The sequence below is a fragment of the Pipistrellus kuhlii genome, unplaced genomic scaffold (assembly GCF_014108245.1).
Source record: "Pipistrellus kuhlii isolate mPipKuh1 unplaced genomic scaffold, mPipKuh1.p scaffold_m20_p_13, whole genome shotgun sequence".
Classification (NCBI taxonomy): Eukaryota; Metazoa; Chordata; class Mammalia; order Chiroptera; family Vespertilionidae; genus Pipistrellus; species Pipistrellus kuhlii.
In genome coordinates, this window is record NW_023425438.1 from 42155620 (window position 1) to 42167858 (window position 12239).

The window sequence follows — 12239 nt, forward strand, 5'->3', positions numbered from 1 at the left end:
TTTTTTGTTATTAGCTTACACAGATTTAAAAACAGTGTCAACTTGCTATAAAATTGTCTAATATCTTTTAATTTATACACTTACCATGCCATGGCTCACTGGAAAACTGTTGGAGTGGGAGCAATGGTCCATAGAATTATGTGTTGCCTTGTTCCCAGAGGTCACTTGTGAGAATGGACCCCAGCAGGTCCTCTATCTTTGGGCTTTAAAATATTCTGGCTTTGCCCAGCCAGGTGTGGCTCGGTGGTTGAGCATTGACGCAAGGGCCAAGAGGTCACTGGTTCAATTTTCAGTCAAGGCATATGCCCAGGTTGCAGGCTCAGTTCCCAGTAGGGGGTGTGCAGGAGGCAGTCAGTCAATGATTTTCTCTCAATGTTCATGTTTCTGTCTCTCTCTCCCTCTCCCTTCTTCTCTGAAATCAATAAAAAATATATTTAAAACACACACACACACAAAAAAAACATTCTGGCTTTGTCTGGCTGGTATAGCTCAGTGGTTGAGCACTGACCCATGAACCAAGAGATCCCCAATTCGATTCCCAGGTCAGGGCACATGCCTGGGTTACCAGCTTAGTCCTCAGTAGGGAGCCTGCAGGAGGAAGTCAATCCATGTTTCTATCTCTCTGTCTCTTTCCCTCCCTCTGTAGCTAAAAAACAAGAACAAAGCCACACTCTGACTTCAATTAGGTTAGAATTGGGATGACTTTAACGTCTGGCAGGATTTCTGTTGATTGTTTTTTAATGATAAAAAAATATATATCCTACATAAGAAAAGGCTAATATGCAAAATGTCCAGTCATCCAGTTTGCTGTTCAACCAAATAAAGCATAATATGCTAAAGACTAGTGGCTTGGTGCATAAAATTTGTGTACAAGGGGGGAGAATGTCCCTCAGCCTGGCCTGCACCGTCTCCAATCTGGAACCCCTCGGGGGATGTCCCACTGAAGATCAGGCCTAAACTGGCAGTTGGACATCCCTCTGGCAATCTGGGACCCTTGGTTACAAACCACTCATCTGCCTGCCTGCCTGCCTGATGGCCCCTAACCACTCTGCCTGCCAACCTGCTCACCCCCAACTGCCCCCCCCCCTTGCCAGCCTGATCACCTCCAACTGCCCTACCCTCCTGGCCTGATTGCCCCTAACCACCTCTGCTTTGGCCCCACCACCATGGCTTTGTCCAGAAGGATGTCCAGAAGGTCTCCTGGAAAGTCTCCCAGTCTCATTAGCATAGTACTTTTTTATTAGTATAGATATGCTAAGACTGCTCAACTGCTCACTATGACATGCACTGACCACCAGGGGGCAAACACTCCAATCAGTAGGTTAGCTTGCTACTGGGGTCTGGCCAATCAGGGCTGAGTGAGATGGGCCAGACACACTCTAGAGCCCACCCATGCTCCCTCCCCAACTGGCCAACCTCCCACATCCCTCCCTGGCCCCCGATCATGCACTGGTGGGGTCCCTGGTCCTGGCCTGTGCTCTCTTGCAATACAGAACCTGTTGGGGGATATAGTAGAGCCTCTTTCAGTCCAATCACACAGGTCAAGCACTGGAGCACAAATTTGTTCACTGGTTCTCTAGTTTAATATAAAGTGCAATAAAAAATAAAAAGGTTTTAAAAGTTAAAAATATAATTTTTAAAAACATTTATCTTATCTGAATGAGGGCAAGCCTGACTTTCTATGATTTGTATATTTCAAGACCACTGTTCTGCTTTCCACCTTATTACTGGCCCTCACTGCCCACATGCTTCTACTGTGGAAATATATATATATATATCTGGACAGTTCCTTAATATAAAAAAGAAATATCCATATGAGGACACAAGAACACTACAACAGTTTCATAAACAGGTACTGCTTCTCAAATAAGTAGATGAGATAAATGGCAGCATAATTATTTTCACTGATGTTTGTTAAATTTATTTTGCTTTTTCTAAGATAAACTCCTTGACTAAAAACCCATTTAGCATTGGTGCTAAAAACACTTTTCCATTAGTTTAAATAAATTATGGTTGGGTGATACCATGGGTTTTTATTTTCTGCCCTGGTCAAGTTCATTAAATGGGTTAGAAATGTTCACAGTGATTGTGTTTGTGCCAGTTCCTGTTTTAATTTGAATTCTTCCTCTAATGGCAGATGAGCCATCAAAGCTGTGGGGATCAGATCTTGCTTTTGGAGAACAACTGCATAAGCTAGGACACTTGTATTTGCAAGTAAGAAAGATCTCAATATAATTTGGCCTTAGAATAAAGGTACTTACTGGAATATATATTTGGCTCATTTGTCATTTATCCATGATTCTCTTGTCTGAGCTCTCTTTTTTCTGCATGCTTTATCTCTCTCCTGGTTTCCTTTTATAGATTAGGATAGTTGCCAGCAGGTGCTGGGGCTACTGATTCCTCAGAAATATCAGAAAGAAAAATCCTGAGCTTTTCTTTTTTTAGACAAACCTGAGCAAATCTCAATGGCCTGGTGAATGTCATGAGCTGGTTCTTGAAGTCTGAATTATTGCACATCTTTATTTTTATTTTTTTTAAATATATTTTATTGATTTTTTTACAGAGAGGAAGGGAGAGGGATAGAGAGTTAGAAACATCAATGAGAGAGTTACATTGATCAGTGTGGATGTGCCCGGAACCAAGGTACATGCCCTTGACCGGAATCGAACCTGGGACCTTTCAGTCTGCAGGCTGATGCTCTATCCATTGAGCCAAACCGGTTCGGGCTATTGCACATCTTTAAACCATTATTGGAGCACAGAGTACATACTATCCTGGTTGAGTCACATGGGTTATAAACGTAAGAGGATTGGAGCATAATATTATCAACTAAACCTCAGGAAGGTTTACTCTCAGAAGGACAAAGGGAATGGTTTTCCTTAGTGGAACATCTGGGTGCTATTAGGGAAAATAATAATTAAACCACACACACACATTCAGACTGAGAATTAGAAATAGAGTGGTCCCCCCTTACCCACAGGTCATATGCTCCAAGTCCCCAGTGGATGCCTGAGACTGTAGATAGTACCAAACCCTGTAGATACTACATTTGTTTCCTATACATGCATACCTATGATAAAGTTTAATTTATAAATTAGGGACTAACATCAACAGAGATTATTATTGTAAGAGGTTCATAACAATAACTAACAGTAAAATAGAACAATTATAAAAATATACTGTAATAAAAGTTTCATAAATGTGACTACTCAGTGAAATTAGGGTTACTTCCACACAAGCACTGAGACATTGAGAAGGTGGACCTGATAACCAAGATGGATAGTCAGTGGCTGGTGGGCATGAGCACCCAGAATGGATTCGCTGCACAGAGAGGTGCTTTCCATCCAGGGCTGGATGCCGTGGGATGGCATGAGATCTCATCACACTGCTCAGTATGGGGTGCGATTTAAATTTATGAATTGCTTATTTCTGGAATTTCATATTTAATATTTTCAGACCGTGCTTGACCATGTGTAACTGAAACCTTAGAAGAAGGAACTGTGGATAAAGAATGGGGAAACTACTGTCCAGAAAACTTGACATTATAATCAATTGGGAGTAAAGGATATGAAAAATGATGGAAACCTTTTAATTTGTTTGGAAATCAGAAATTACCATATTACTACTTAAAGAAATAAAAATATAGGCATTTCCAGAGAGGGGCATCGCTCCAAAATTTGGCAAACTTTAAGTCAAGAATCACTCACTTTCTTATAGTCGGTTTGCTATTGACACTGGTCTTCATAAAATATCATTTTTAGAGTTTTTCTTGTACCTTTGGTTGTACTGTTTAGGTTCTCTTTGCCAACTTATTTTGTGAATGGTCCTTTGTACTTTCCCTTTGCCAAGATAATTATGTAACTATGGCACAATTATTCTCATCACTGCTCTCCTAAGGATGTGGTAGACCCTATGATATTCAACTTATCTGAAACTACTACAAGGCCACCTGTTATCCATGTTCTGGGTCTATAAACCAACTAGCTGCTCAGCAACTTCTTAAAATGCCATAAAGTCATAACCAGGTTTTTGCTGCCAGCTATTTCCTGAGAAAGAAGTACTTTCTGACTCTCTTAAAATGAAAACAATAAGAAACATCATTGGAACTAAAACCGGTTTGGCTCAGTGGTTAGAGCGGCGGCCTGCGGACTGAAAGGTCCCAGGTTCGATTCCAGGCAAGGGCATGTACCTTGGTTGCGGGCACATCTCCAGTAGAGGGTGTGCAGGAGGCAGCTGATCGATGATTCTTTCTCATCAATGTTTCTAACTTTCTATCCCTCTCTCTTCCTCTCTGTAAAAAAAAAAAAAATCAATAAAATATATTTTAAAAAAAATCATTGCAAACAATCATTAGAACTTTAAGTAATTTATTCAAAAAAATATTTATGTCCTGCCAGCGTGGCTCAGTTGGTTGGAGCATTATCCTGCACACCCAAATGCTGCTGGTTCAATTCCAGGTCAGAGGGTATATTTCAGGCTTTGGGTTCAATCCCAGTCAGAAGTGCATGGAAAGCAACCTGTTGATTTCTCTCTTTCTCTCTCTCTCTCCCCTTCCTCACTCTAAAAATCAATAAACTTATCCTTGGGTGAGGATTAAAAATTAAAAATAATAATATTTATTCCTATATGTTCTAAAATTAAAATAAACATTCAACAAACTAGGTATGTTTAATAAACTATGTTACAGCTATCGAATTGAATATTAACCATTATAAATTACACTGGAATGTTTGACAGTTGTTAAGTTATAAAATGTACATGTGGGAGGAGGAGGCAATGAAGGTCCACCTTTTTCATTCCCTAATTTATTGTCCAGCTTGAGTGCTTTGTCAGGGTGGATGGGGAAGTTTTATCATAAACAGGGTCTAAGAGAGAGGCCAAGCTCAAATCACAGCTGAGCAAGTGAGCAGAGCAAATAGGACACCGAGAGAGAAAATGAAGAAGATGCAAGCTCAGAGAGAATCCCAGTGTGGGAAGGGGCTGGCATGGCCTAATATAAGCCACCCTCCCCACAGTCTGTACCAGCTGTCCTTCAGGCAAGGGTGATTTTCTAGGTACAGGCAGGTGGCCAGCTCCCATGCCCCTGAGAGGCAGAGGGCCTGAGTACCATATCTTTTCATAGAGGCTGTGGTCCAGAAAAGGATGAAGGAAACCAGGCCTAAGAAGAATTAAAGTATTTTGGGAGAGATTCATGGAAAAGAAAAGCAGAAAAGAAAAACAGAACATTCCTTCTACTGACAGCCCATTTCACCTCCTGATTCTTTTCTCCCAAACAAATGAAAATGATCAGTACTTATCTACTTATCTATGTAGAATCTGCTGGTAACAGGTGAGGATGATGATTTTATATATATATATATATATATATATATATATATATATATATATATATATATATAATTTTTCAATTGAATCCAACTATAAGTATTTCCTGAAACTCTGACTTCAATACAATTTTACCTGTGAGCTTATATCACATTATTTTAAAAATTTAAAAACATGATAAAGTACAATAGGTTTTCATTCCAACTTCACAATCAATTCTCTAAAACACATAAACATTCATATATATAACAAACTATCATGTTTAAATAGAAATTTTTTTCAACTTGACTTCCTAATTGGCAGACAATTAAAGAGTTCGCTAAAAGCTTTTCTTTATTTGTATGAGGTACCGTGACCCAATGGTGCCTCTCTTTAAACCAGCAACATCTCTCCCCTTTGTTGACCCTTAATATTCTTTTTAAAGAACAAGTGATTCTGATATTTTGTCAATTGTGTTCAAATGTAACTTGAGGGCTTATCCCACTTGTAATTGTACTGAAAGATTTATGTGGAAATTTGAAGATGTATATGCAATTTTTTTTAATATAAACTTTAGCTGAAAAATGTTGCACTGAGGGAAATACACATAGTATGGAGTTTGGTTAATTAGAAAACAAGAGGTTTTCTATCAAGAAAATGTTAACCAGAGATGCTATGTGCAGAATATGCCTGTAATATCTTAGGTGCTACTCAGAATTTATCAGGGGGATGATGAAAGTTTTCTAGTTGTATAATGCTGTGTGTGCATTTATCCTTCGGTTCCATCCTTTCAAAGATTGTCAAATGTTCAGCATCTCTCTGCTGCCAGCTCCACACCGTTACTCTGACTCTTAAGCCCATACAAATCATCTTTGTCTAAAAATCATTTAATCTCATAAGTGAAACAAGCCCTCTTATTTTATTGAGGAAGAAGGGAATGTTCAGGGAAAATTTAAGAAACAATTCCAGCCGATGGCAGGATCTGGGGGCAGGCCAGCAGGCTCCCATCAGGGAGATGCTTAGCAGATACTGAGAGGTGTTTTCACACAAGACACTGTGATCTTGATTGACCTTTAAGCCCTCTCATTAGAGAAAAAGCATTGTGGGCTTTCAGGCTACTTGTGCAAAGGGTCAATGTTCAAATAAAAGACTGGTTTAGTAAGTATAGTGACGTATCAGAGTGATACAGGCAGAGGACAGGTCAGAAAACTCATAATAGGATGTGGGAAACCACCCATTGTCTTTACTAGCAGAGAGGTGTGGACAGGGATCCCAGAAGGCTGGTGAACCTTATGCTCTGGCAAAGGTCAGGGCTGTACACCCACTGTTTAGTCCAGACAATGGTAGCTAAAGCAACTTCCCCATCAGACAGTCATGTAAATCCTTAGTTTGCCTGTTACTGGAAATTGCCTGCCTAAGGTGGATCCCAAATTGAATAAAAGGATCACAAGGCCAGAGCCCAAGTAGAGTTTTTTTTCTCTTGAGCTGGGCTCCTGCCTGGTCCCCCAATATTTCCAAATTATCTCTTGTCTTCTCTTTCATTTGCATTTGGCCCCTTTTCCAGAGCCCAAACCATGAACCACACAAGATGTGGGAGGGCATTCACAGTAGGGGATGGCCAACAGCAGGAATTTGTAAGAAGTGGGTGTTCAGAGACAAAAGAAAGAACATCTATACCTTAAAGAAGAAATAAAGAAAAAAAGAGTAGAAGGATGATATTGGACAAGCCAGTTATGTGAATTTCAAACTGCTTTTTCCACTGTCCAAGCAGAGTTGCTCCAGATATTGTGTCTGTTTCTCTTGTCCTTGTGTCTCACAGATTGCCTCGTTATAGGTTCACACACCTCTTGCTGCCCTCCCCTTCCCCCACCACCATTTCCTCCTGAGCTGCTCAGGGCCATGGGAACTAGGCACCTGCTTGATTCGGGGAAGGGCTAAGTCTGCCTTTGACTTGGACAGTTTGCAAACTCTTTGCGGGAAGGAGACCACATCTGTGACAGTTCCCAGAGAGAACCAGGAGGTTACTCCTGGGGTCATGATTTCCTTGTGTCAATGTCCTCTGCCTGGCCTCTGAGCTTCTGCTCTTGCCCTCTGCTTGTAATTCTACCTCAAGGATTTAAAGAGGAGAAATCTAGAGGAAATTATCTATTTCTGAGTTTGAGGAATTGACTTTTCTAGAGATTCCCTACTTAAAAACATATATTAATTAAGCATCAGATGGCTTGATGGAGCATGCGTTTGTGACTGTTTAAGGATCTAGATTGGAGGAAGGAAAGAGCATGCACATTGTTCTGTGAGAGCTTCTCTTTTTCTTATGACTTTGTGTCCTTTGTTTCCATGCACACATGCTGAGGCAAGAAAGGGAAAAGGTTGGGAGTGCCAAACTAAGTGTCACCAAGTGGTAATACCACTTTTAGTGAATTGTCAGCATGACCATTTTCTGTTTATTTACCAGTTTCTGTAAGTCACAAGCATATGCTTTGTTACTTCTTATTGTTTTAATAGTAAGCTATTATTTTTGTTAGTGAAATCTTATCTATTCTCTGAGTGAGTTTTGCTTATAATCAGCAGTTCAGTGGCACATGTCATACCCAGCATTTTCTGCACATGCCCCATCACCCCCTCCTTCTGTCACTGATTGAGGTTACCAGCTGGGACCTGGGTTCTTTTCTTTGATGCAGAAAATATGTTAAGCTCAATAAAAAGTAAAGTAAAGCAAAGTGTTGTTTATTGAAGACATATTCCAAAGTAGGAGGAGTAGGCCAATAGAGACAGATAATGGTTCATAACCCCTGGGATATATGGTTTAAAAAAGGGATTTTCTGGGTAGAGAACTTCATTTGCATTCTGGGATGATGGACAGAAAAAGGCCATATAACTCTACTTATAACTGTATTTCTTCTGGGCATGTCCTTACCCATAATGCATCCATAGAAGTGGGGGTGGAGCAAGAAGTGTGTCAAAACCAAAATACAAATCCTATCTAATAAAAGAGTAATATGCAAATTAACCATCACCCTGTTACACCCACAAGTCACACTCACCAACCAATCAGAAGTGAGTACGCAAATCAACCCCAGCTAAGATGGCTGTGGCCACTGAACAAGCAGGAGGGAGGCTTGGGTTTCCTTAGAAATGGAGGAAGCCAAGCTTTCTACACACTCTGGCAGACCCAGGCCTCCCCTCAAGACTACAAAGTTTCAATTATATCTCAACATAAATGTCAGCAGCCAAGAAGCTGGAGAGAACAGAGGTTAGGGTTGCCCCTGGCAATGGAGGAAGCCACGCTTTCTGCCTGTCCTGGCCTGCCTTGGATCCCAACAGAAATGGCTGCCATCACTGAGCAAGCAGGAGGCTTGATGACCCAAGTGAAGTCCCTGGAGTCTGGGATTTATTTATCTTATATAATTGAAATTTTGTAGCCTTGAGTGGAAGCCTAGGATAGCCAGGGTGTGCAGGAAGTTTGGATTCCTCCATTACTAGGGAAACCCAAGCCTCCTGCTCACTCTGTGGCCACAGCCATCTTGGTTGGGTTAATTTGCATACTCGCTCCTGATTGGCTGGTGGGCATGGCGTGTAGGTGTAGTAGAGGTGCGGTCAATTTGCATATTATTCTTTTATTAGATAGGACACTGGGAAGTGTTCTTTCCTGATAAGAGCTTTTATGCTATTCTCACAAGACCCCTGCTCAGTATCTGGAGAAAGGAAGCTCAGCTTCTTTTATAGAAATACAACAGCTGAAGCCACAGTGCTATATTTATAATAAAACATTTCCTTTGGACATTGTAGCCAAGAAGAAAAAACTTTAAGAATAAATGTCAGATATAGTTAGAGTTTCGTATGAATAAAGATAAGTACAGATCAAAGTTGCAAATGTATTCATTATGTTAAATGTGCAGAGGAAATACAGCTTATTTATTTTTTTTTTTTCTAAATGAACTTTCTCTTGAGTGCCCCTCCAGAGGATAGAGGAGAGAGGAGGAAAAGAAAGTATTTGGTCATCTGAGTTCAGCCTCATGAATTGATTACTGTCTTTATTTTTATTTTTATTTTTTTTAATATATTTTATCGATTTTTTACAGAGAGAAAGGGAGAGGGATAGAGAGTTAGAAACATCAATTAGAGAGAGACATCCACCAGCTGCATCCTGTAGCTGGGGATGTGCCCGAAACCAAGGTACATGTCCTTGACCGGAATTGAACCTGGGACCCTTGAGTCCTCAGGCTGACGCTCTATCCACTGAACCAAACCGGTTTCGGCCTGATTACTGTCTTTAAATTTAGTCTCTTCTGCATTGGTATTATATGGGGATGGGAGGAGGAGCTGTTTTGTTTTTATGGCAACAGGGGCAGGGTCTTTGTATCTCCTATTGTCTCTCATGGAGTAGCTATCCTGGGTCCAGGCCTGGGGTCCTACTCCAAGTTTACCTCTGGAGTTCTACTCACCCAGAGAGGGAGTGAGGACATGCAGCATCTCTCCTGGGTCTCACTGTCTGCCCTGATAATCCCAGAGGAGCAGTCCTCCACCCTCCAATACTAACCCCAGTGTCTGTATGTCCCCCTCTCCCCTCTGAGAGTCCTGGCTGCAGAGGAGGGAACAGGGGGCATCTGCAGCTCTCTGTCCTCAATCTCTTCATTTCTTCCCACAGTCACCAGAGCTCAGAAGGTGTGGCTTCTACTTCCTATCCATACAGACCTTCCCTGATGGAAAATTTAAGAACAATTGCAAAACAGGATACAATAAGACTTTTCAAGAGTATGTAAGTGTATGCAAAGCATTTGAGAAAACTAATTTCCAAATGCTCCATTTGTTTTAGGTGATCTTTTCAAATTTGATCTGCCTGAGGAGTCATCTGTGATTTTTATTTTTCCCATCTCACCTTTCACAGTTTCTCCTCTCATTTTCGTAAAGAAAACCATTCATTCCCCACCTCCTCGCAGTAACCTTACCATTGCCCCTGGTAAGACCATAGGAGATGCGAAGACTCCGCCCCTGTTGCCATGGGTGTGACACTCTCCAGCCCTCTCAACCATGAGTGCATGCCAACTCATTGTCCATGAAGCAAACTATCTGAGAAGGAATTCTTAAGGTAATCTGAAGGCAGCAGAAAAGAGAGAGAGAGAGAAAGAGAAAGAGAGAGAGAGAGAGAAAGAGAGAGAGAGAGACTTCAGAGGAAATTGGAGCCACTGACACCTCCAGCTTCACAAATGTTAAACACAGCCTGACACCTGGCCAAACAGTATAAAATCTCACAATGCTCAAAATAATTGATAAAAGGGGAAAATTGATTATTTTGTTGTTGTTAAATAAACATCTGTATAATAAGAAGTAAAAAAACAGAAAAACAAAACACCTAGCTTTCTCCCATAATTCAGGCACTTTACATATATTGTTCTAATCCCACAATGGTCCCCCATGTGCCTCCCCTTTTAGAAGGCAGAAAACTGAAGTCAGAGAACTGAAGACAGGAGGCCAGATCCAGCCAAGTCGGTTCCCCCAGAGCAAGCTGCCTCCTGTGTCCTCGTTCTCCCTGATGGCGAGTCTGAGCTTTTGTTCGTAAGACACATACTGATGTCTTCATTAATTTCAACCAATTTCCAAAAGCACCAGTGGGAAAAGAATTTTTATGGTTTAGGACTAGCAATAGGGACACAGAAGAGACTTTCATTCAGAACAATTTGACCATAGGAAATGTTTGACAGGACTGCTTCCGAATAAATGAATGAATGTCACACTGGGCTCAGCATTTAGACAGAGGCAGCCACAGAGAGACTCCAGAGACCCCGCAGCTGCTCTGTAGACATGGGAGCATCCTATGAATGACATTTGCCTTGACAGCTGCCTTGGTGACAAGAATTATGCAGACAGATTGAGCAGATATTCCAAACTTTATATAAATCAAAAAAATCTTTAGTTGTGTGTGTGTTTTCTTAAGTGAATTACTGAAACTTCTGAGACTTATTTTGGCTTTTGCAAAAGATCAAAACATTCCACATTCTTTTTATAGTCTATTCTTTTATTGATTTTTTTCTCCCTAATATTGGAAAAAATTTAAAAATAAAGGCATGTTGAAAGAAGAAACAAACAAAAAAAATCCTTCATAATTTCACATCCTACAATTAACAGTATGATCTTTTCCCTTTGTTTCTTTTTATATAGGTATGTATGTGTATGCACAGTATAAAATTTTCAAATTTGGAATTATATATTCAAATGTGTATGTACAGGTATTTATAAAAATATATGTACACATACTTTTTGTTTCCTCTTGTCCTTAAAAGTATACCATAAACCTTCCCACACATTCTAAGAAAATACTATTTTAATGGCTTTGTAATATTCCAGCATACATTTAAATCCCAATTCAAATAACCAAAATTCTATCACTGGTCCTTTAAGTCTTTTTCCACTTGTTCAGCATGATGAATAGTAGAAAGAATCAGCACTTTCTAAAACTTCCTCTGTTTTTTAAATTAAAGAAAACTAATTTTAAAATCACTAGAAAGTCCTGTGAGAATAGAAATGTTTTATTTTGCACTGTTCAGTACAGTAGCCAGTAGCCTACATGGCTATTGAGTTCTTGATATGTGGTTAGTGCAACTTAGGAGTGTGATTTCTCCTTTTACTTAATTTTAAATCAGCCACGTGTGGGCAATGACTACCTTCCTGGTCAAAGCGGAACTTGAAACCTGGGAGCTCAGTGCACTGCTTTGAGCATTTTACTTGTATGCAGGAATACCCCATCTTGTGGTCTTTTAGAATATTGCTTCTGAGATATTGGGAACTAAGGTGTATTAGCAAGTGTAAGCAAGTATTTTTTCTTGTAACTTCAGAATGTTCATGAATCGTAAGAGTCATCTGGTAGATTATATAAAGTATCGGCAAGTTTAAAGACTTGGCGTGGGTAAAAGACAGCACACAGGGCAAATGAATTG